We start from the raw sequence: 26,875 nt of genomic DNA, 5'->3' as shown, positions 1-26,875 counted from the left end.
ATCATGAATGAGTGTTGCACTTTGTCAAATGCCTTTTCTGCATCAGTTGATAAAATCATGTGATTCTTGTCTTTTGTTTTATTTATGTGGTGGATTACACTAATTGTTTTTCTAATGTTGAACCATCTCTGCATACCTGGTATGTATCTCACTTGGTCATGGTGAATTGTTTTTTTGATATGTTGTTGAATTCTACTGGCTAGAATTTTGTTGAGGTTTTTTGCATCTACATTCATGAGGAATATAGGTCTATAACTTTCTTTTCTTGTGGTGTCTTTACCTGGTTTGGGCATCAGGGATATGGTGGCTTCATAGAATGAGTTTGGTAGTATTCCGTCCTTTTCTATGCTCTGAAATATCTTTAGTAGTAGTGGTGTTAACTCTTCTCCGAAAGTTTGGTAGAGCTCTGCATTGAAGCCGTACAAACCAGGGCTTTTTTTTGGTTGGAAGTTTTTTGATTACCTTTTCAATCTCTTCTTTTGTTATGGGTCTATTTAGTTGTTCTACCTCTGTTTGTGTTAGTTTAGGTAGGTAATGTGTTTCTAGGAATTCATCCATTTCTTCTGGGTTTTCAAATTTGTTTGAGTATAGTTTTTCATAGCAATCTGATATGATTCTTTTAATTTCGGTTGGGTCTGTTGTAATATCGCCCCTTTCATTTCTTATTTGGGTTATTTGCTTCCTCTCCTGTTTTTCTTTTGTTGGTTTGGCCAGTGGTTTATCAATTTTGTTGATTTTTTCCAAAAAAACAGCTTTTGGTCTTGTTAATTCTTTCCATTGTTTTTCTGTTTTCTATTTCATTTAGTTCAGCTTTATTATTTGTTTTCTCCTGGTACCTGTGGGTTTCTTTTGTTGCTCTCTTCCTATTTGTTCAAGTTGTAGGGATAATTCTTTGAGTTTGGCCCTTTCTTCCTTTTGGATGTATGCATTTATTGGTATAAATTGGCCTCTGAGCACTGCTTTTGCTGTGTCCCAAAGGTTCTGATAGGAAGTGTTTTCATTCTCATTGGATTCTATGAATTTCTTTACTCCATCCTTAATATCTTGTATAATCCAGTCTTTTTTGAACAGGGTATTGTTCAGTTTCCAAATGTTTGATTCTTTTCCCTGCTTTTCCTGTTATTGATTTCCACTTTTATGGCCTTATGGTCAGAGAAGGTGCTTTGTAATATTTCAGTGTTTTGGATTCTGCTAAGGCTTGTTTTATGACCTAACATGTGGTCTATTCTAGAGAATGTTCCATGTGCACTAGAAAAGAAAGTATACTTGGTTGCTGTTGGGTGGAGTGTTTTGTATGTCTATGAGGTCAAGTTGGTTGATTGTGGTGTTTAGATCTTCCGTGTCTTTATTGAGCTTCTTTCTGGGTGTCCTGTCCTTCACTGAAAGTGGTGTGTTAAAGTCTCCTACTATTATTGTGGAGCTGTCTATCTCACTTTTCAAGGCTGATAGAGTTTGTTTTATGTATCTTGCAGCCCTGTCATTGGGTGCACAAATATTTAATATGGTTATATCTTCTTGGTGTATTGTCCCTTTAATCATTGTATAGTGTCCTTCCTTATCCTTTCTGATGGATTTAACTTTAAAATCTATTTTGTCAGAAATTAATATTGCTACTCCTGCTCTTTTTTGATTGTTGTTTGCTTGATATATTTTTTTCCATCCTTTGAGTTTTAGTTTATTTGTGTCTCTAAGTCTAAGGCGTGTCTCTTGTAGGCAGCATATAGACGGATCTTGTTTTTTAATCCATTCTGCCACTCTCTGTCTCTTTATTGGTGCATTTAGTCCATTTACATTCAGGGTAATTATGGATAGGTATGAATTTAGTGCTATCATTTTGATGTCTTTTTTTGTGTGTTGACAGCTTCTTTTTCTCACTTGATTTTATGTGCTGAGTAGATTTTCTTTTTATATTGTCCTTCCCTCATATTTGTGGTTGCTGATTTTGTTTCTGCTGAGTCTGTATTTTTCCCTTGTATTTTATTTTGATGAGTAGGATAGTTTGTCTCTTTTGTGGTTACCTTATTATTTACCCCTATTTTTCTAAATTTAAAACTAACTTTTATTTCTTTGGATCCCTGTATCTTCCTCTGCATATGGAAGGTGTATGATTACGTTTCTTAGCCCCTCTTTATTATTTTAATGTTGTCTTCTTTTATATAATAACATCGCTGTTACCCTGTTTGGGCTTTTTTTTTTTTTTAAATAATCTTGCTTTGTGTTTTTCGATTTCCCTGCCTGGATTGACTTCTGGCTGCTCTGCCAGTGTCCTAGTCTTGGGTTGATAACCTGACATTATTGATTTTCTAACCAAAGAAGTCCATTTAGTATTTCTTGTAGTTTTCATTTGGTTTTTACGAATTCTCGCAACTTGTGTTTATCTGGAAATGTCTTAATTTCACCTTCATATTTAAGAGACAGCTTTGATGGGTATATGATTCTTGGCAGGCAATTTTTTCCTTCAATTTTTTAAATATGTCATCCCATTGCCTTCTTGCCTGCATGGTTTCTGCCGAGTAGTCCGAGCTTATTCTTACTGGCTCTCCCTTGTAGGTGACTTTTCGTTTATCCCTCGCTGCTCTTATAATTCTCTCTTTATCTTTGGTTTTGGCAAGTTTGATTATAATATGTCTTGGTGACTTTCTTTTAACATCTACCTTATGTAGAGTTTGATGAGCATCTTGGACAGATATCTTCTCATCTTTCACAATATCAGGGAAGTTTTCTGCCAACAAAGCTTCAACAATTTTCTCAGTTTTTTCTGCTATCCCTCCCTGTTCTGGTACTCCAATCACCTGTAGGTTATTTCTCTTGATACAGTCCCACATGATTCTTAAGGTTTCTTCATTTTTTTAAATTCTTTTATCTGATTTTTCTTCAAATATTTTAGTTCCAAGTGATTTATCTTCTAGTCCAGAAATTCTAGCTTCTACTTGCTCTATTCTGCTCCTCTGACTTTCTATTGAGTTATCTAATTCTGTAATTTTATTGTTAATCTTCTGAATTTCTGATTGCTGTCTGTCTATGGATTTTTCCAGCTTATTAAACTTTTCATTATGTTCCTGAATAATCTTTCTAATCTCTTCAGTTGCTTTATCTGTGTGTTCCTTGGCTTGTTCTGCATATTGCCTCATTTCCTTCCTGATGTCTTGAAGGGTTCTGTATATTAAGCTTTTGTATTCTGCATCTGGTAATTTCAGGAATGCACTTTCATCTAGAAGATCCCTGGGTTCTTTGTTTTGAGAGCCTGTTAAGGTGATCATGGTCTGTTTCTTTATGTGACTTGATACTGACTGTTTTCTCTGAGCCACCTATAAGTTCTTGTATTAGTTTACGCTTGTTTACTGTGTTGTAGCTGCTTGCTTTGTTTTGTTTTGGCATACTCCTATGTGTTGCTTGAGTGAGCTAGCTTGATTGTTTTCACCTTTGGAGCTCTGGTGTCCTGTCCCCACCTGGCTAGAGCTGTTATCAGGTATATCAGTCTAGGAATCCATTCAGTTTTCTTGTATGAATTCAGCTTAGGTTTCCAGGTAGCTGATATCAAGTGTGTGGTACAGGCTATGTCCTACAGTCTCAGAGTGGCAGGGGTGATTGGCTTATATACTGGTATCTGATTGCAACAGGGGGTCACACTCTGAACAAGGCAGGGGGCTGAGAACCAACCCCCAAGTGTCTCTGAGGAAAACACGTCTCTGTTCCCTAGAGCGTGCTGGTGGGTGGGTTCTGAAGAAGGACCATGGGCACCCAAAGTTTTTGGTTGTAAGGACTGGGAGGCACGAGTTATCTTTGGACCCCTGTCGTGGGTGGCTGGGTGACCTGAGTGGAGCTACCAGTCCTTAGGTCCCTAATGTGGGTAGATGAGGACCTTGTTTAATAGGCAAAGCAATGTCAAACATCAAACACCCACCTCTCCACCGCACCGCTGAAATGGTAGGAGTTTGCCAACAAGGGCCTATTCTCCCAAAATAGGCCCACACAGGTCCATGCAGAAGGGAAAGGTGCTAAGTCCACAGACGGTTTAAGCCTGGACAGGAACCGCTTCTGTCCTGAGGTCCCCTAGTTAATGGAGCCAGCAAATTCTCTTTTCACCCCAGTTGCAAATTTTTTCCTTCCCCAATGCTGGGAGAATGGCTCTAGGTCCTCACCATGGTCTATCTCAGGCCCAGGTATTCAGCTGCTGAAGCCGGCTTGGGAGTTGGGGGGGGTGGGGCGCGGTAAGATACACGCAAGTACTTAGCTTTTGCCGGGAGTGCCGTTCTCCCCAGTTTCCAGAGGTGTGAGCAGGCTGTGTGGCTGGCTGCTTCTTCCTGAGGAAACTGCAGCCCAACGCTAGTACCAGCCCGCTGTCACCGCTGCTGCTGCTCCGGGAATGGCGCCTGAGGGCTCACCGCGATTCAGGTCTGGTAACTCCTCTCCACTTCTGAACGGTCTTTTCCTTCCCCTACACCTCAGTTCGTTGTCTAAGCTTGCCTTTGATGCTCAGGGCTCCGAGCTTGTCACAAATATACTCACTTCACTTGGTTTTTTAGCTCTTTGTTGTAAAGAAGCCTCGCCTGAAGGGAGCATTTCGCCAGGACATCTTTTCATACGCTTATTTGCCATCTGTATGTCTTCTATGGTGAGGTATCTGTTGAAACCTTTTGTCTGTTTTTAATTGTTTTCTTATTGTTGAGTATTAAGAGTTCTTTTTTATATCTTGAGTACAAGCCTTTCATTCTCTTAACAGTGTCTTTCACAGGCACAATTTTTTAATTTTAATGAAACTCAGCTTAACAATTTTTCTTTCATAGATCATGCCTTCGGTGTTGTATCCGAAAAGTCATCTTTAGACTCAAGTTCACCTAGATTTCCTTCTATATTATCTTCTAAAAGTTGTCTATTTTGTATTTAACATTTTAATTGAGTTAATTTTTGTGAAAGGTGTAAGGTCCATGTCTAGATTCATTTTTTTGCATGTGGGTGGTGTCTAGCTGTTTCGGCAACATTTGTTGAAAAGACTGTCCTTTCTCCATTAAATTGCCTTTGCTTCTTTGCCAATGACCCGTTGACTATATTATGTGGATCTATTTTCTGGGCTCTTTCTTATGTTCCATTGTTCTGTTTTTCTTTTCTTTCACCAATACCACATTGTTTTGATTACTATAGTTTTATAGTAAGTCTTGAGGACAGATAGTGCCAATTTTCTGACTTTATTCTTTCTTTTTAGTGTTATGCTGGCTATTCTGGGTCTTTTGCCTTTACATATAAACTTTAGGGTTAGTTTGTATGTATCCATAAAATAAGTTTGCTTATATTTTCATTAGGATTGCACTGAAGATCAATAGCTCTTTAATTGACATCTTGGTAATACTATGTCTTCCTGTACAAAAATATGGGATGTTTCCTCTTTTGTTTAGACCTTTGGTTTCTTTCCTCAGGATTTTGCAGTTTTCCTCATACAGATCTTGTACATACGTCACACTGGATCACTATGAGTCAGAATTGACTCTTTGGCATGCAACAACATATTTTGCTAAATTTATACCTAAGTATTCATTTCTTAGGAGGGTGCTTATGTAAATGATGTTGTGTTTTTAATTTCAAATTTCAATTGTTCATTGCTGGTATATAGGAAAGCAACTTACTTTTGTATGTTGACATCATATTATACCATCTTGCTACAATCACTTATTAGTTCCAGGAGAATGTTTGTTTGTTTGTTGTGTGGATTCTTTGGGATTTTTCTACGCAATCATATCTTTGAACAAAGACAGTTTTATTTCTTTCTTTCTAATCTGCATACATTTTATTTCCTTTTCTTGTCTAATTGCCTTAGCTAGGACTTTCAATACAATGTTGAGTAGGAGCAATGAGGGAGGATATCTTAGTCTTATTTCCCATCTTAAGAGGAAGCATCTAGTCCTCACCATTAAGTGTTAACTAGGCTTTTCATAGATGTTCTTTATCAGATTGAGAAAGTTCCCCTCTACTACTGGTTTTTATAGTATTTATCATGAATTAGTGTCAAATTTTGTCAAATACTTTTTCTGCATCTATTGATGTGATCATAAGATACTAAGGATGGATGACGTTAATTGATCTTTGAATGTTGAACCAGCCTTGCGTACCTAAAATAAATCCCACTTGCTCATGGTATGTAATTCTTTTTATACATAATTACATTCTCTTCTATTTTTACAGAGTTTATTATTCTTTTTTTTTTTAATTTTATCGTGTTTTAGGTGAAAGTTTACACAGTAAATTAGGATCCCATTTAACAATTTTTGTACAAATTGTTCAATGACACTGAGTACAATTTTTCATAATGTGTCACCTTTCTCTTTATTTCTATTCTGTTTCCTCTGTTTCCATTGATCTAGCAACCCTGCCCCTCCTTGCCTTCTCATCTTTGCTTTTGGGTAAATGTTGACTGTTTGATCTCATATAGGTAATTGTTTATTTTATAAGCCAATCTATTACTTGGCTGAGATGTGACCTCTGGGAGTAGCTTCAGTTCCCAGTTCAAAGGATGTCTTAGGGTGATAGTCTCAGGCATTCCTTAGTCTCCATTGGTCCAGTAAGTGTGGCCTTTTTTAGGAATTTGAATTTCGTTCTTCATTTTTCTCCCATTCTATCTGGGAACTTCTATTGTACCCCTGGTCAGAGCAGTCAGTAGTGGTAGCCAGGTACCATTTAGTTTTTCTGGTCTCAGTCTGGAAGAGGCCATGATTCATGTGACCTATTAGTCCTGTGGACTAGTTTGCTCTTTGAGCCTTTGGTTTCCTTCATTCTCTTTTGCTCCAGGTGAGTAGAGATCAATAGTTGTATCTTAGATGGTCACTAACAAGCTTTTAACACCCCAGATGCTACTCACCAAACTAGGATGTAGAACATTATCTTTATGAACTAGGTTATGCCAATTGACTGAGTTGTCCCATGAGACTATGGCCCTAAGCCTTTTAACTCAGTAAACCAATCCCATGAGGTGTTTGGATATGTCTAGAAAGTCTCCATAACTTGCCCTTTATGTGCTTAAGTTATATATATGAACATATATGCAGTGCACACAAACATGTATATAGATACGCCTGCAGACACACCAATACATGCACACGCATGTACGTGCATATGCCTTTCTATACACATATATGCATACATATCTACCTATGTAACTGCACATATATTTTTTGGGTGTTATTGTTGTTGCAAAATTGTATATGTTATAGCATTTACTGAAGTTGTCCCTTTTTTTTTGCTTGCTTCTTAGTGTCTTTATTTACCTTGGTCAGATTGTGCAGACTTCACTCTTATTTGATGTTGCCTTTCCCATCGCCAAAAATAACAAGTGTCTACTGTCTAGGAAGTGATTCTTCCTCCTCCCATTCCTGGTACCCATCAAAAAACATTGTTTTCTGTGTGTATACCTATTCTTGACTTTTTATAATAGTGAGACCATACAATATTTGTACTTTTGTGATTCTTATTTCACACAGCATAACCTCCTCCAGATTCATCCATCACGTTATAAGATGTTTCATGGACTCCTCATTATTCTTTCTAGTTGCCTAGTATTTCATTGTGTGTGTACCACAATTTGTTTATCTATTCATCCGTTGATAGGCACTTAGGTTGTTTCCACCTTTTTTGCTGTTGTGAATAATGCTGCAATGAACATAAGTGTGCGTATGTCTATTCATGTCATTGCTCTTATATCTCTTGAATATATACCTAGGAGTGGGATTGCTGAATCATAAGGTATTTCTGTTTCTAGTTTTTTAAGGAAACACCATACCATTTTTTATAGTGGTTGTACCATTTTATAATCCTATTATTCTATTTCTACTCTTTTAGAGTTTATTGTTGAAAAATTACCTTGCATACTTAACAAAATCAAAAGTTAATCAGCATCATAACTTTCCCCCTGAAGAAGACACGGACTTGGAATTTTTTTTTAATTGTACTTTAGATAAAGGTTTACAGAACATACTAGCTCCTAGTTAAACAATTAGTAGACATATTATTTTGTGACATTGTTTACCAACCCCACAGCATGCCCACACTCTCCACTTTTTCAACCTTAGTTTCTCTACTACCAGCTTTCCTATCTCCTCCTGCCCATTTCATCTCATTTTCTTTTACGGGCTTGTCTAATCTTTGGCTGAAGGGCGAACCTCAGGAGTGGCTGTATTACTAAACTGAAAGAGAATCTGAGGGCCATACTCTCAGGGTTTCTTCAGCCTCATTCAGACCAGTAAACCTGGTCTTTTTTTGTGAGTTAGAATTTTGTTCTACATTTTTCTCCAGCTCTATCCAGGACCTTCTTGTGATCCCTGTCAGAGCAGCCAGTGGTGGTAGCCAGGCACTGTCTAGTTGTGCTAGACTCTGTCTGGTGGAGGTTGTGGTAGTTGTGGTCCATTAGTCCCTTGGGCTAATCTTTCCCTTGGTTTTCCTCATTCTCCCTTACTCCAGATGGGGTGAAACTAGTGGAGTATCTTAGATGGCCACCCACAAGCTTTAGGACTTGGAATTTTTAACTTCCATCATGCACACTCAATTTATATGATCTTTGTGTATAATATTATAGTTCTAGTTTAAACCCTCCCAATTAGTCAATGATGTTATTACTCTTTGTTATTTTATACAGGTACTGTCTGTTTAGATATACTTTCATGTTATTTATTTATTTTTAATTTACCATGCCTTCCTAGTTTTCAGACTTTCTAGATTCATTTTCTTTTTTTCTGACAAAGCAAGTTTTTATCTTGTGGCTTTTTATTTCTTTATTTTTTCTACTTTAGATGAAAGTTTACAGAACAAACTACCTTCTCAGTAAACAGTTAGTACACATATTGTTTTATGACATTGGATAACAACCTCACTACATGTCGACACTCTCCCTTCTTGACCCTGGGTTCTCTATTACCAGCTTTCCTGTCCTTGCCCCTGGACTGGTGTGCCCCTTTAGTCTTGTTGTTTTATGGGCCTGTCTAATCCTTTTTTTTTAAGGGTGAACCTCAGGAGTGACTTCATTACTGAGCTAAAAGGGTGCCCAGGGCCATACTCTAAGGGTTTCTCCAGTCTCTGTCAGGCCAGTAAGTCTGGCTTTTTTTTTCTGAGTTAAAATTTTGTTCTACATTTTTCTCCAACTCTGTCTGGGACCCTGTATTGTGATCCCTGTCAGGGCATCAGTGGTGGTAGCTGAGCACCATCTAGTTGTACTGGACTCAGTCTGATGGAGGTCGTGGTAGTTGTGGTCCATTAGTCCTTTAGATTAATCTTTCCCTTGTATCTTTATTTTTCTTCATTCTTCCTTGCTCCTGAAGGGAGAAAACGAGTGGAGTATCTTAGATGGCCACTCATAGATTATCTTGTGGCATTTTAAACTCAGTTTTTGATTATCTAAAAATGTCTTTATTTTGCTTTTCTCTTGAAACACTTTTTCCATCTTATATTAGTTTGAAAATTTTCTCTTAGCACTTTAAAAATATCATTTCACCTACATCATCCTGAGACCAGAAGAACTAGTTGGTGCCCAGCCACAATCGATGACTGCCCTGACAGGGAGCACAACAGAGTACCCCTGAGAGAGCAGGAGATCAGTGGGATGCAGACTCCAAATTCTCATAAAAAGACCATACTTAATGGTCTGACTGAGACTAGAGGAATCCCGGCAGTCATGGTCCCCAAACCTTCTGTTGGCACAGGACAGGAACCACCCCCGAAGACAACTCATCAGACATGAAAGGGACTGGACACTGGGTAGGAGAGAGATGCTGATGAAGAGTGAGCTAATTATATCGGGTGGACACTTGAGACTGTGTTGGCGTCTCCTGTCTGGAGGGAGGATGGGAGGATACAGAGAGTTGGAAGCTGGCAAAATTGTTACGAAAGGAAAGACTGGAAGGGCTGACTCATTAGGGGGAGAGCAAGTGGGAGTATGGAGTAAGATGTATATAAACTTATATGTGACAGTCTGACTTGATTTGTAAACGTTCACTGGAAGCTCAATAAAAGTTAATAAAAAAAATATCATTTCACTGTTTTGTGATCCCTCTGAGTCAGCTGTGACTCTAATTTTCATTTTTCATGGTAACCTACCTTTTTTTTTTTTTTTCCTGTATAGCTTCCTAGTATTCTGCAGTTTTACTGCTATGGGCCTATGTATAACTTTTATTTACCTACAACGTTTTTGTGTGTAATTCCTATATCTGTAAATTCACTTATTTTCATCAAATCTGAAAAATTCTCAGCCCTTATCATTTCAAATACTGTCTTTCTCTTATCTTTTCCCCTGGGGCTCCAATTAGATGTATATTAGACCATTTCAATTTATGCACATTTAGTGCATACCTCTTAATCATATTTTTATTCTGTTTATTTCTCTGGGAAAATTCTTCATATCATTATCCAGGTTCACTATTTTTTAAGCCACATACAATATACTTTTAAACTATAATTTGATTTTAATTTCAATATTTCTAGAGTTACAATATTGTGTCTGTCCATTTGTCGTACTGTGGTGGCTTACGTGTTGCTGTGATACTGAAATCTTTGCTATCAGTATTTCAAATACAAGCAGGTTCATCCTTGGGGGAAAGATTTCAGAGGAGCTTCCAGGCTATGACAGACTAGGAAGAAGGACCTGCCAGTCTATTTCTGAAAAAATTGACCAGTGAAAACCTTATGAATAACAGCAGAACGTAGTCTGTTATAGTGCCAGGAGGTGAGGCCCCTCAGGTTGGAAGGCACTCAAAATACAACTGGGGAAGAGCTGCCTCCTCAAAGTAGAGTTGACCTTAATGATGTGGATGGAGTTAAGATTTTGGGACCTTCATCTGCTGACAAGGCAGATGAGAAGAAATAGCCATAAACAAACATCCATTTATAATCAGAACATGGAATGTACTAAGTATGAATTTAGGAAAATTGGAAATCCTCAAAAATGAAATGGTTCACATAAAGATCGACAGCCTAGGCATTAGTGAGCTGAAACGGACTGGTATTGGCCATTTTGAATCAGATAATCAAATTAAAGGGAAATGGTGTCATGTTCATTGTCAAAAAGAACATTTCGACATCTATCCTGAAGTACAATGCTATCAGCGATAGGATAATATCCATAAGCCCACAAGGAAGACCCATTAACATGACTATTATTCAAATTTATGCACCAACCACTAAGGCCAAAGTGAAGAAATTGAAGATTTTTACCAACTTCTGCAGTCTGAAATTGATCAAACATGCAATCAAGACACATCAGTAATTACTGGTGGTTGGAATGTGAAAGTTGAGAACAAAGAAGAAGGATTGTTAGGTGGAAAATATGGCTTTGGTGGTAGAAATGGCAATGGAGATCTCGTGATAGAATTTTGCAAGACAAAAGACTTCTTCTTTGCAAATACCTTTTTCTACAACAAACAGCAACTGTACACAAGGACCTCAGCAGACGGAATACACAGGAATCACATCTGCTGCATCTTCAGAAACAGATGATGGAAAGCCCAATATCACCGGTCAGAACAAGGCCAGAGGCTGACTGCGAAAGAGACCATTATCAGTTGCTCATATGCAAGTTCAAGTTTAAGCTGAAAAAAATTAACACAAGTTCATGAGAGCCAAAGTATGACCTTAAGTATATCCCACCTGAATTTAGAGAGCATCTAACGAATAGATCGGACACACTGAACACTAATGACCAAAGACCAGATGAGTTGTGGAAGGACATCATACATGAAGAAAGCAAGAGGTCATTAAAAAGACAGGAAAGAAAGAAAAGACCAAAATGAATGTCAAAAGAGATTCTGAAAGTTGCTCTTGAACATAGAGTAGCTAAAGCTAAAGGAAGAAATGATAAAGTTAAAGAGCTGAACAGAAGATATCGAAGGGATGCTTGGGAAGACAAAGTAAAGTATTATAGTGAAATGTGCAAAGACCTGGAGCTACAAAACCAAAATGGAAGAAGACACTCAGCATTTCTGAAGCTGAAAGAACTGAAGAGAAACTTCAAGGCTTGAGTTGCAATACTAAAGGATTCTATGGGGAAAATATTAAATGACACAGGAAGCATCAAAAGAAGATGGAAGGAATACACAGAGGCACTGTACCAAAAAGAATTGGTCCATGTTCAACCATTTCAGGAGGTAGCATATGATCAAGAACCAATGGTACTGAAGGAAGAAGTCCAAGCTATACTGAAGGCATTGGCAAAAAACAAGGCTCAAGGAACTCGTAGGAATACAAATTCAGATGTTTCAGCAAACGGATGCAGCATAAGAAGTGCTAACTCGTCTATGCCAAGAAATTTGGAAAACAGCTGCCTGGCCAATTGACTGGAAGAGATCCATCTTTGTACTCATTTCAAAGAAAGGTAACCCAACAGAATGTGGAAATTATTGAACAATTTCGTCAATATCTCATGCAAAGAAAATTTTACCAAAGATCATTCAAAAGCGGTTGCAGCTGTACACCTACAGAAAACTGCCAGAAATTCAAGCTAGATTCAGAAGAGGATGTGGAAAAAGGGATATCATTGCTGATGTCGGATGGATCCTGACTTTCAAGCAGAGAATACCAGAAAGATATTTACCTGTGTTTTATTAACTATTCAAAGGCATTCGACTGTGTGGATCATAACAACTTACGGATGACATCACAAAGGATGGTTATTCCAGAACATTTAATTGTGCTCATGAGGAACCTGTACTTAGACCAACAAGCAGTTGTTCAAACAGGACAAAGGAATATTGTGCTGTTTAAAGTTAAGAAAGGTTTGTGTCCAGGTTGTATCCTTTCACCATACTTACTCAATCTGTATGCTTAGCAGATAATTTGAGAAGCTGAACTATACAAAGGAGAAGGTGGCATCAGGTTTGGAGGAAGACTCATTAAAAACCTGTGATATGCGGATGACACATCTTTGCTTGCTGAATGTGAAGAGTACTTGAAGCACTTGCTAATGAAGATCAAAGTCCACAGTCTTCAGTTGGGATTACACTTCAACATAAAGTAAACAAAAATCTTCACAACTGGACCAATAAACAACATCATGGTAAACAGAGAAAATAATTGAAATTGTGAAGAATTTCATCTTACTTGGATCCACAATCAACCTCCATGGAAGCTGCTGTTGTTGTTGTTAGGTGCCATCAAGTCAGTTTCAACTCATAGCAACCCCATGTACCACAGAACAAAACACTGCCCAGTCCTGAGCCGTCCTTACAATCATTGTTATGCTTGACTCCATTGTGGCAGCCACTGTGTCAGTCCATTTCATTGAGGATCTTCCTCTTTTCTGCTGACCCTGTATTTTACCAAGCATGGTGTCCTTCTCCAGGGACTGATCCCTCCTGAGAACATGTTCAAAATATGTAAGATGCAGTCTCGCCATCCTTGCTTCTAAGGAGTGTTCTGGCTGTACTTCTTCAAAGACAGATTTTTTTGCTCTTTTGGCAGTTCATGGCATATTCTATATTCTGTATTCCTTGCCAACAACAAAAAATCAAAGGCGTCAATTCTTCTTTGGTCTTCCTTATTCATTGTCCAGCTTTCACATGCATATGATGTGATTGAAAATACTATGCCTTGGGTCAGGCGCACCTTAGTCTTCAAGATTACGTCTTTGCTTTTCAACACTTTCAAGACATCCCTTGCAGCAGGTTTGCCTAATGCAACGCGTTTTTTGATTTCTTGACTGCTGCTTCCATGGGTATTGATTGTGGATCCAAGTGGAATGAAATCCTTGACAACTTCAATCTTTTCTCTGTTTATCATGATGTTGCTTATTGGTACAGTTGTCAACACCCATGGAAGCAGCAGTCAAGAAATCAAAGGGCATATTGCATTAGGCAAATCTGCTGCAAAAGACCTCTTTAAAGTCTTAAAAAGGAAAGATGTCAATTTAAGGACTAAGGTTTGCCTGATCCAAGCCGTGGTGATTTCAATTGCCTCATATACATGTGCAAGCTGGACAGCAAATAAGGAAAATACCTTTGAATTATGGTGTTGGTGAAGAATATTGAATATACCATGGACTGCCAGAAGAACAAAGAGATCTGTATTGGAAGTAGTACAGCCAGAATGCTCATTAGAAGCAAGGATGACAAGTCTTTCTCTCATATACTTTGGACATGTTATGACAAGGGGCAAGTGTCCCTGGAGAAGGACATCATGCTTGGTAGAGGGTCAGCGAAAAAGAGGAAGACCCTCACTCAACAACATGAACTGACTCAGTGCCTGCAACCATGGGGTCAAGCATAACAATTGTGAGGATGGCGCAGGGCCAGGCATTGTTTCCATCTGCTGTACATAGGGTTGCTGTGAGTCGGAACCGGCTCTCTGGCACCTAACAACAATAACAAAATTATAAGATAGCCATTTAGAAAAGTTCTTGGCCATTTTTTATAGTCTATATTCTTGCTTTTTAAAAATATTTCTTTATTTTCTGTAGTCACCTCATAGATTGCCATATTGCATTCCACTTCATATATTATAGTCTGTTGCTAATTATCTCTGTATTTGACCCTCAATGGTCTAAATCTGCTATTACTTTTTTTTTTTGCCTTTTGTTATGTATTGAATTGTGTTCCCCCAAAATGTGTGTTGGAATCCTAACCCTTAAACCTGTGGATGTAATCCTGCTTGGAATTTAGGGTTTCTTTGTTATGTTGATTAGATCATACCTGAGTAGAGTGGGTTCTAAATCTAATCACTTCTAGTTATAAAAGGAACAGATTGAACACAGGGATACGCACGCACTGAAGCAGGCAGATGCCAGGTGAAGATAGACAAGGAACCTGGAGGCTAACAACAAAGAAGGAATCCGCACTGCCAAGAACTCGATGTGGACTTTTAGCCTCCAGAACTGAGAAAATAAATTTTTGTTCTTTAAAGCAAACCACTTGTGGTCTTTGTGTTATAGCAATGCTAGGAAATTAAGACACCTTTATACATAGTTACCTTTATTCATTCATTCCTTATTTTTATTTTGAATTCATATTTAGTTTAATACAAACCATAGGTACCCTGAGGTCACAAATTAGAGATGCCTTCCACCATCAGGGATAAATATTTACTCTTCTGGATTCAGAAACCTGGTCTTCTTGGAGTTTCTAGCCCGCATTATCATCTTGAGTACAGCTCCTATTGAGGTCCTGGCTTAATGCAGACAATCGCTGTCTTCCTCTCTTTGTGTGGGCCAAAGCTTAGCCTTTTGTTTCCCCAAATGTCTTTGGCATTTGCACTGAAGGTAGCTCAGTCTTTTGAATTAGATTATTATTAAATTTACATTCAGTTTTTTCATTTCTTTCTTCCTAGATGAAAAAGTACATCAAAATATTTGCTGTTGTAGATTATTCAGAATTTAGGTTTATTATAATGAAAGTGTGTTTGTGTTTTTAAAGCAGTATCTAGTCAGCCGATCTCCCAAAGCAGTTTATTCCTTATTTATTTGCACTACAAAGCCATGAAATATAACTGAGAATTTTGTCACCTGTGATAGTAACAGTCCAGGATGAGTAGGTAAGTCCACGAGGTCACCCAGGAAACCAGGTTGCTGGGGTGGCTCTGCCATCTACATGTATATTGTATTTCTGTAAGACAACTGCTCCATTTCTACTTGCCTGCATAGTAGTACAACACAGTTCACCGCCATCATATACACATCCCAGTAGCCAGCAGGGATAAAGAACTAAAGGCCAGGGTAAGTGACTTTTCTTTAAGTCAGAAATGACCTGAAAGTTACACCCATCATGCCAACTAATGTAAAATAGTCCTGAGCTAACCTTACGGTTACATCTAACTGTAAGGGAGAGTGTAAATGCAGCCTTTATCTGGACAGCCACGTGCCCAGGAGAAAGAGGACAATGAATTTACAGAGCAATTAGCAGCCTGCCATGCCAGCCCTGAAGCAGGAGAGAATGAGGACCAAGGATTTTTAAGGAGTGTGTTTTGTAAGGAGAAGGAGAGGTTAGGCCTGGCTATTGTGGCTTTGGGATGGTATTACTTTTCTTCAGACACCTGGAAATCAAATTCTTCTAAGTGTTTTCCTCCTAATGTAACTTCTGGTACATGGTTAGTCTCTTTGCCTTGATCTGCAACTAAAGAGTTTACAAGGGCAAGTATGAATCTGTGAAACCAAAATAGTGGGGACTAAGAGTGAACAGCCTTTGATAGAAGTTGTGGTCTAAGAGATCTCCCACTCAGCGGAGGAGTCTCTAGAGCTATCACAACTCTCCCTGGAAGTCAGGCTGGAGGATGCTGGAATCTTTTGGTTAAAAAATAAATGAACCAATACCAAGGTCCTGTTTCCTGTTACTTAGTATTCTAATGTAATGATTAAAGTGGCATACCTGTTTTCATCATCTGCTGGAAGAGCCAAATTTTCTCGAATTGTTCAGTGATAATAAAATGCTTCCCTTATGGGAAAGCCTTGTAATACGAGGTCTTAGTGTCGGTGCTCGTGTAGTTTTCCGTAGTCTCCCCACCTCCATCCTCCCGTCTTAAAGATAATATTGAAGCGGGTTTATTTGTTAGAAAGGGAGCGGCTGTGACAGCTGGGGGAGCATAAGAGCAGTAAAGTCTCAGAATGATGCCCCAGGTAGCCAGGACTGAGGTTTGGGTCTAAAATATGACCCTCCTTTGCTGAGTATTTTTCACTGTCCTGAAGCGAGGTCCTCAGCAGTAGCTGAGCAGTCGTGGATCTCTCACGTGTGTGTGCGTGTGTGTGTGTCTGTGTGTGAGACGGAGGCTGTAGATCTGATGGCTAGCATTCCGTATCACCTTTCTGAGCTCGCTTTTATTTTTGAAGATTCCCTGTTGTCTGTTGTATACCTTCTGAAGGAGAGACTTAACACTCGGGCAGCAGCGGTCGGGTCAGAGGGCCGAGACTCACTTCCAGCCGAGGGTAAAGGTCTGGCCGCGACAGCTCTGGGCCGGCACAGGTCCCGGCTGGCGCGGGTCCAGGCTGGGCTGTCTTGTTCAAGTTCACGCCTCAGCCTTGAAGCCTGCGGAGACTCAGAATCAGAAAATCCGAGGGAGAAGCTGAAGCATGGGATAAGGGAAGGGGAAAACAAGCAAACTCGCCTGATTAAATCTAGGGTTCTTCCCACAGCCATACAACCAAAGTTCAGAGATGCCCGCTCTGGGTGTCAGGTCTGCCAGATGGTCTGCGAGGGGCAAGCCATTGCCTGTGGGGACAAAGATGAGGGCAGAATTTTCACGTTTTCATCTGTCTGGACAGTTTCTTCTCGGAGTGGGGTCAAGAGGGATCAGCCCCTCAAAAAATGCATCTGACCTTTCAACCTCCTCAGCTGCAAGGAACTTGGGTCGCATTTTACAGGTTCTTCTTCTTCTTCTTTTTTTTTTTCTAGCTAGCAGAACATTTTCCGAAGAGTCTTAAAACATCCCTGAATTCTTTCCCCCTGGGATTCTATTTGGCCAACGGAAGACGAATACGAGGGTCTTGGAGAAGGAACAATGGTGCTGAGGTTACTACAACTGTGATCTGTTCTCAGTATAGATAAGATCTGGATGTCATCGATGTATCCCGGACTAGGGAGGGTCAGGGCTACGTGGAAGTAATTTGGAGGAAGCTTTAAGTGGAATTCATCCTTAGGGGTGGTCACTTTTTGAACACTGCTTGCTTGAACAGAAAATAAGATAAAATAATTATATGAAACGTTTCCGGCTATTAAAAGGACAGGTTTCCTATCTGACTCTGGTTTTCTACCAGGGGATGTAGCTCAGTGGTAGAGCGCATGCTTCGCATGTATGAGGTCCCGGGTTCGATCCCCGGCATCTCCAGAGTGGCTTTTTCTTTGTTTCCTTTTTTGTTTAATTCATTCTGTAGCCTAGATTTATTAAACAAAATATTGTAGCCCTTTTTCATCTTCGTTTCTATATTTGCTTTAAACCGAGTTGTTTCTTGTCTTTGTTTATTTTTCTTATGTTTATTTAATTAACAAGCGCCATATTCCCTATATATGTATTCCCTATGCCCTGAAAACTCCTTGGGTTGGGTGTTTTATTATGCAGTGAGCAAAGCCAGAGGGACAGTTCAGAAATTAACTAATTAATTTTGAAGGGGAGGTAGCATGCCATTTTAGTATTGAGGTGGGAGTTGCCTATCAGTCCTTAATGGTTCACCCTAGGACCATAAAAGTAATTTCTTGATGTGCTGTAGTTGCTAACCTAGTTACCATTTTTCACTGCATCTTTGGCCCTACTCAAGGATTCTGTGCAGGACTGCTGGTCGTGGTCCACCACAGGAGGTTTGAGAAAGTAGTAAAAGTTAGAAATGGAAAGCAAATTTGGTTGTGAGCCCATAAAAGATCGCCTGACAGCACTTAGGACCCAACTGAGGGTTGCATCCTGGACAGTTGTAGGTAAATGACTTTTTAGGCTCATGTGATTTCTGCATTGCGTTTACGTTTATTCTTGATTCAGTTGAGTGCCTTGTAATATTGATAGTAAGTTTACTTTATTGTTTTTGTTCACATGAGAAAACACAGTAAAATGGAAAAAATTTTTTGTTATTTTAAGAGAAAATCCAATTGTTTATTTCATAGACATTAAGTGGCTCATCTATGTTACTATGTAACTGTGCTAAGTGGATACAACTGAAAGTTCAGTGAGGGAGAGCCAATATGTAAACAAATATTTGCAACTCTGTATCATAATTACCATACTGGAGGTTTATAAAAGATACACTGTGATACAGAAGAGGGTAGGATTAACTCTTGTTGAGTAGATAGGTCAGGGAAACCTCCATGAAAGAAGAGACACTTGTGTTTTGTATTAAAGAATGAGTGGAGCTGTTACAGCTGGAAATGAGGGTCATAGTGTTACTCTAGTCATAATAAATAGCATGCATGTGGCATGAAGACATGACACAAAATGTTGGAAAATTTAGGTAGTTAAATATGGCTGAATCATAGGATGTGACGAGGAAAGGTGGAAAATTATATAGGAATACGTAGCTCATCAAGGATCTTGAATTCTGTATGAGCTATGGTTCTTGGTTGCAAAAACCAAACACTGAATATAGTTGACTTAAATGGAAAAGAATGTCTAATTGGACAAGCTTAGATCAGTGTCAGTAGCCTGGGAAAACAAGTATCTTACTCTAAAAATGTCAGATTGCCTAAACATAATAAAGGAGTTGAGCCACGGGGGGCGGGGGGGGGGGACAGCAAAAGTTTCCAATGACAAGGTCTCTGTGTATGCTTTCCTAGGGGACTCAATAGGCAATGAGGAGGCAATGAAGCATGTTACAACAAAAATCATATTAAACCAGTAATACAAATTGATTGGTTTATTTAAAATGTGACTTGCAAATCAGGGTAACAATTCAACTAGGGAGTGAAAAATGTTACAAGGAAGAAAGAACTTCCAAAGATTCTCATACCCAATCTTACTATGGCTAGTAATTATACATTACCATGGAAAAAGGGGTGAAATGGAACTGATAAAACATTTTGTGGTCATGAAGAATTCCAATAGCATTATCCTGAAGAACAGTGAAAATAATAACTGATTTACCCTAAAACATAGTTCTAGTCTGACGTTTGGAGTTACTGTTGAAACTGACCTTAGAAAATTCTTTCACAAGAGCACAATGCCTAAGGCAAAATATTCCTTACTAACTAATTTAGTCCACTTTTGACTTAAAGGTGACTTTTAGGAAACCAGCTTTCTCAAGGCTCAAGGTTCAAAGATCAACTTAGGGTGATAGCTTCAGGATGAGTCACCTCAACTTCCATGGAATCCAGAAATCTGGATTCCACAGGAATTAAAACTCTGTTCCCCAGGCATTCCAAACAAGAGACAATCACAATCAGATTTTAATCTTACAAAGTCATTTCTATAAGTAATGTGGAAAACAGATTGGAAATGATAGTGAAATGACATGAAAACAAAGAGATTAGATCAGATATTATTATAAGAGTCCAGATGAGCCGTGGTGGGACCTTCATTGAGAAGTATGTTTTAGAACATAAAGACCTGTCCTATGATCATTCCTTAGGAACTGGAGTAAGAGCAGTCAGAGACTTGAAATCTTTCCCAGGGGCCTAAACAGTAAGTACAGTTGACTTTTTTCCCAAGAGATTGAGATCCAGCAAGGCTGGAACAACCTCAAGATTGAAGCTAAATTCTAAGAGCCCTGTCTGTTCCAATCTCTTAATTTCTCAATTAACCACTTTTCCCCCCCATTTTTCACTTACAATGGGATCTTGTAGACTGTGAGGGATATTTAATTTACTTAGAAACCATTTGGTCATTTGACCAGCTAAATTTGCTATCTCACATGCTTACTACCTAAGTCCATACTCCAGACATTGTTGCTGTTAGTTGTCAACTAGTTGGTTCCAACTCCTGGCAACTGTCTAGAAACAATGTTAACTGTATAGAAACAATAATTTAAAGTTGTATATCACAAATCTGTGCATTATATAGGTTACTTTTATAAAAATAATTTATTTTATTTATTTTTTTGTAGTCATTGAGAATATACACAGCAAAAACATACACCAATTCAAGTTTCTACATGTACATGTCAATGACATTGATTACATTCTTTGAGTTGTGCAACAATTCTCACTCTCCTTTTCTGAATTGTTGGTCCCCCATTAACATAAACTCACCGCACCCTAAGGTTCCTATCTAGTCTTTCAAGTTGCTGTTGTCAATTTGATCCCGTATAGATAGATCTTAAAAAAGCATAAGGCTCAAGGCAGACATTCTTCACTAGTTAAGCTAAACTGTTGTTTGGGTTTATGAAGACTTCAGGAGATAATTTTGGTTTAAGGTTTAAAGATGATCTTATGGCAATAATTTTGGGTGTTCATTTAGCCTCCATGGCTGCATAAAATACGGATTTCATGAGAATTTGAAATTCTGTTCTGTGTTTTTCCTCTTTTATCAGGATTCTCCTACAGAATCTTTGGTCAAAATGCTCCATAATGGCAGCCGTACATCATCCAGTTCTGGTCTCATGCCAAAGGAGGCATTTGTTCCAGGAGGCAATTAGCTACTTATTCCATTCCCTTCTCCCGTTCCTGACTCTCCTTCTTCCTCTGTTGCTCCAGGTGAATAGAGACTAATTGTTGTGCCTTAGATGGCTGCTTGCAAGCTTTTAAGGCTTTAGGAAATATGCAATGAACTAGGAGGTAGAAGAGAAGTGCTAAACGTGTTATTATGCCAGTTAACTGGGATGCCCCGTGAAACCATGACTCTAAACCTCCAAACCAAGGAATCAAATCCCATGAGGTGTTTGGTCATACATAAGCAGTTTTAGCAGCTTTTTTTTTTTTTTGGTCATTGGAGTAAATATATCTATCACACAACTTTTGCCAATTCAGCTTTTTACAGGTGTTCAACTTATTGACAGCAATGGCATTAATCTGTTGTGCAACCCATAAGCAATCACCCCATTTTTCCCCCTCACTCCAACCCTTGGTAACCACTAATAAACTTTGGTCTCTGTAGATTTGCCTTTTCTTGTCTTTTTATATAAGTGAAGTCATACAATATTTGTGCTTTTGTGATTGACTTATTTTACTCAACATAATATCTTCCAGCTCCATCCATGTTATAGCATATATCAAAACTTCCTTTTTCCTACTGGCTGAGTAGTATTCTATTGTATGTAAGTACCACATTTTGTTTATCCATTCATCTGTTGACAAGTGCCTTAGTCATCTAGTGCTGCTGTAACAGAAATACCACAAGTGAATGGCTTTAACAAAGAGAAATTTATTCTCTCACAGTCTAGTAGGCTACAAGTCCAAATTCAGGGCATTGGCTCCAGAGGAAGGCTTTCTCTAATTTATTTATCTGTCAGCTCTGGAGGAAGGTCCTTGTCTTTAATCTTCCCCAGGCAAGGAGCTTCTCAGCACAGGGATCCCAGGTCCAAAGGATGCGCTATGCTCCCAGTGCTTCTTTCTTGGTGGTATGAAGTCCCTCTGTCTCTCTGCTTGCTTCTCTCTTTTATATCTCAAAAGGGATTGGTTTAAGACACAATATAATTTTGTAGATTTTATCAACGTAGCTGCCAATAATCCCATCTCATCAACATCATAGAAATAGGATTTGCAACACATAGGGAAATCACATCAGATGATAAAATGGTGGACAATCATACAATACTGGGAATCATGACCTAGCCAAGTTGACAGATATTTTGGAGGAACACAATTCAATCCATTAAAATGGACATTTAGGTTGTTTTCACCTTTTGGCTGTTGTGGCTAGTGCTTCAATGAACATCGGTGTACAAGTTTCTGCTTTCAAATCTTTTGGATGTATACCTAGGAGTGGAATTGCTGGGTCATATGATAGTTTTATTTTTAGTTTTTTTAGGAACTGCCACACTGTTTTCCACGATGGTGGTACCATTTTGGATTCCCACCAGCAATAGATAAGGGTTCCAATTTCCCCATGATGTCACCAACATTTTTTCTTTTCTTTTCTTTTTTCTTTTATAATCTTAGCCATATGTGGATTACTTTGTAAGTAAAATAAAACACACAAAAAAATTTTTTTGCAAGAGCCCCAACATTGGCTTTTATTTTAATTTACTATGTTGTTGTTGTCATTAGGCATTATCAAGTTGATCCTGACTCATAGCGACCCTATGCACAACAGAAAGAAACACTGCCCGGTTCTGAGCCATCCTTACAATCGTTGCAATGCTTGAGCTCATTGTTGCAGCCACTGTGTCAACCCACCTCACTGAGGGTCTTCCTCTTTTCCACTGATCCTGTACTCTGCCAAGCATGGTGTCCTTCTCCAGGGACTGATCCCTTCTGACAACATGCCCAAAGTATGTAAGACGCAGTCTTGCCATCCTTGCCTCTAAGGAGCATTCTGGTTGTACTTCTTCAAGGACAGATTTGTTCGTTCTTTTGGCGGTCCATGGTATATTCAATATTCTTCGCCAACACCACAATTCAAAGGTGTCAATTCTTCTTCAGTCTTCCTTATTCATTGTCCAGGTTTCACATGCCTATGAGGTAATTGAAAACACCATGGCTTGAGTCAGGTGCACCTTAGTCTTTAAGGTGACATCCTTGCTTTTCAACACTTTAAAGAGATCTTTCACAGTGAATTTGCCCAATCCAATGTGTCTTTTGATTTCTTGACTGTTGCTTCCATGGGTGTTGATTGTGGATCCAAGTAGAATGAAACCCTTGACAACCTCAGTTCTTCTCTGTTTATCATCGTGTTGCTTATTGGTCCAGTTGTGAGGATTTTTGTTTTCTTTATGTTGAGGTGTAATCCATACTGAAGGCTGTAGTCGTTGATCTTTATCAGTAAGTCCTTCGAGTTCACTTTTGGCAAGCAAGGTTGTGTCATCTGATGCTCCATTGTTCTTCATATAGTCCAGATGAACTACTGGATGCCAGACTTTGTGAATTTTACATTGTTGGGTGTTGAATACTTTGGTATTCCTATTGATCTTCAGCTTTGTTCTGGGTTGTAGTTATTTAGAAACAATTCGGTCCTTTTAGGCCTTGCTTTTAAGATTTGTTAGGTGGGGTGAGACAAATTCTCCATCACTGAGGTAATACCTTTCTTAGTATTCTACCCAATGCCCCTTGAATAATGAAGTTTTCCAACCTGGCTGGTGGAAATAGGCACTATTCCTGGCTCTGTGTGTGTTCAATACTATTCCCCTCTATGAGGATATAAAAAAAATCCCCACTTTTTCACTTCTCTGTTCAGTTCTGACACCAGCTGCCCATGAAGCACTTCTCTCTTTGACCCTAGCCACCCCCAGAAGCTAGGTTAGATCTCAAAAGTTAAAAGTACACCGTCCTTCAGAATGCTGAGTTGGTCTAAGACTTCAGATACAGGCACAAGCTTGGGAGTCCCCTGAGTTCCCCCACTTCTGATCTGCTAGCTCCCACTTCTCCTTTAGGTTCAATAATTTGCTGAAATGACTCACAGAACTCATAGAAAGCACTATACTTAATGATTACTGTTTTACTGTAGGGAAAAAGAATACAAAGAGATGCATAGGGTGAGGTCTGGGTGGTTTCCCAAAATGGAGCTTCCACATGCCACAGGTTGCAGTACCCTCCCACTTGCATGAATGCCTTTCACCAACCAGGAAGCTCATGGAGCTTTGGTTTTCAGAGCTTTTTATTTGGGGTCTCATTACATAATGCAAACTCCAGCCCTTGTTCTATGAGGTCAGTCGATACCATGAGGTGATTGTGAGATGGGTTTTTCTGGCTTGGCTAGCCCTCACCCCAGAGTCACCTCATCACCTCACCTAACCTGTTGTTTAGGTGTGGCCTGGAACCCTGATTGAAGACCCTTAAATTCCAAGGATTTTTTTTTTTTTTTTTTTTTAGAGATTATGTTTCAGTAATCGAAGTCAAAGACCAAATTCTTTGGATAAAGTTAATATAAACCCCACACCCCTATTCCTCTCAGATTGTTCTTTCTCCAGTCTTGGGTACTTTCCTCGCATGCACAATGATTAGTACTCTGCTGAATACTGAAGGGGGACCCTCTGTGGATCTCTTGTTTTCTTTCTCTGTGTGACTCCTTTGTCTCTGGTACTTAATCGTGTGGGCATCCTGGAAACATTGGTCTTCCCAGGCTCTCAGCTTCATCACCTGAATTTAGAGAGGCCATAAGGCTCTTCCTGAATCTCTCCTTCCTGTGCCATGGTCTGGAAACACTCTCAAGGCAGTAAGTTGAGGCAATCATTGCTCTCATCTTTGCTTGGCGTTCAGTGCCTTGAAAGTCATAGTTTCACATATATTTTGCCTTTTTTAAAAAAAAAATATGTTTTGTTGATTCAGGTGGGAGAGCAATTCTGGTCCTTGTTATTCCATCTTGGTCAGAAGTGGAAGTCCCCCACTTACCAATTTTAAGGTTGAAAATAAATCATGTCTGAAGAATTAAGACAAAACTGTGGCTCTGAAAACATCATGCTCCCATGAATATGTGTTAATAGTCATCTGGAGCTTTTGTAGGGTTTGTTCCTTATCCTCCAAGTAGATACTGGGGTCTAGAGTAGACCATGGTTATTTATGTGAATATAAGAGCTGAAAGAGACATTTAATGCTATTACTTTTTTTTTTTCTTACCAATGAGGAAACTTTGCTCAAAGTGTTGAGATTATTATATGATTTCTCCTCTTTAATCCCCTAATATGTTGAATTAGATTAATGCATTTTGTAATGGATTCCTTTAATAAAACCCACTCTTCAGTGATATATTTAAAAATATATTTCTATTTCTGTTTGCAAGGTTGTTTTTTTATTACTATTATAATTTTGCTTCTGTGTTCATTAGTAAAAATGTCCTATACTTTTTCTTTCTTATATTTTCTCCATTGGTATCAACACCCAATGGAATGTCCTGAAATAACTTACAGAACTTTTCTAGTATCTAAAATATTTTTGTATAACATAGGGGTTATCATTTTCTTTAAGATTTCATAGAACTTGTCAGTAAGTTTGTCTCTGACTGGGAACTGTATTTTGTACAAACTCTGTTTAAATTCTTGATTCAGTATTTTAAATGGCTATGTATTAATTCAGTTTTTTTTTAATAATATAACTTCTTAGTTGTTTTTTATGTATTAATTCAGGGTTTTTTTAAATATAACTTCTTAGTTTAGCTTTGATAGTTTATACATTTCTATAATTTTCCATTTTTTTCTAACAGAATTAAGAGAATTCGAGGCAAATTTTATGATTTGGGTCATTGAAAATCTCTTAAGTACTGAGATGAATTTTCTGGATTATTCATTTATATAAGAGTCTATCCCTCTATCCATTCACTTATTTGCTTTTCTTATAAATCAAATATTTGCTTATGCCAGCTGTCTTAGTTATCTAGAGCTGCTATAACAGAAATACCATAAGTGGATGACTTTAACAAACATAAATTTATTTTCTCACAGTTTAGAAGGCTAGAAGTCTGAATTCAGGGCATCAGCTCTAGGGGAACTTTTTCTCTCTCTGTCTGCCCTGGAGGAAGGCTCTTGTCTCTTCTTAGCTTCTGAGCTTCTACTCTTGGGCAATCTTCATGTGCTGGGCATCTCTCTTCCCCATCTCTCCTTACTAGCTTGCATTTATTATCGTTTATATTTCAAAAGAGATTGACTTAAGATATACCCCACACTACAGCTGCCTTGTTAACATAGCAAAGACAACCCATTCCCAAATGGGATTATAACGACAGGCATAGAAGTTAGCATTTACAACACATATTTTGGGGGGGGGACACAATTCAACCCGTAACACCAGATATTGTAATAAGCTCTGTTGCTACAATTAAAGATGATACAGTGTAATAGCTAACCTCCGAGTGGTTAGCTTGATCCTCACTTCCTGGAATCATCCTCCCCCATGCAGTCCCCTCCCACTTGAACCAGGACTAGACTGGCAGAAGTGACAATGTGTGACTTCCCAGGCTAAGTCATAAAAGGCATTGCAGCTTCTTTCTTGCTTTCTCTTGGATTTTTCCTCTGGGAAAATTCAGTTACTGGGTCCATGAGTGGGGAGGAGATGAAGTGTTCTACCAATATGAGTAAACCACCTTGGAAGCAGGTCCTTCAGACACAGGTCTTTAGAGGACTGTGGCCTTTGCAGACACCATGACTTCCCCTTCATTACAGACTCTGGGACAGAACCACCCAGCTAAGCTGCTCCTGATTTCCTGACCTACAGAAGCTGTGAAATAATAAATGTTTATTTTTTTAACTCTCTAGATTTTGGAGTACTAGCTAGTACTACAGTATTGCTGTGATAAGTAATATTCACAGAAAATCTTTTTTTTTATTTACATTTTGAAAGATATGGTCAGACAATGAAGTGGCCTTGAATCTATATCTATCAATAGTTTTGGGATTAGAAAAGTTTGTTTCATGCCTTTTTTT

The 26,875-nt window shown here is 38.7% G+C and overlaps 1 non-coding gene across 1 annotated transcript; it reads left to right on the top strand.

Moving 5' to 3' along the window:
* Positions 1-17,703: 17,703 nt before the first annotated feature.
* Positions 17,704-17,775, top strand: TRNAA-CGC (transfer RNA alanine (anticodon CGC)). The gene has a single exon. It is a non-coding gene; the product is annotated as a tRNA-Ala (tRNA).
* The last annotated feature ends 9,100 nt before the right edge of the window (positions 17,776-26,875 follow it).

This window comes from Elephas maximus, chromosome 1 (assembly GCF_024166365.1).
Source record: "Elephas maximus indicus isolate mEleMax1 chromosome 1, mEleMax1 primary haplotype, whole genome shotgun sequence".
NCBI lineage: Eukaryota > Metazoa > Chordata > Mammalia > Proboscidea > Elephantidae > Elephas > Elephas maximus.
Note: the sequence above shows the minus strand (reverse complement) of the source record. Positions and strands in the feature narration are given on the sequence as shown.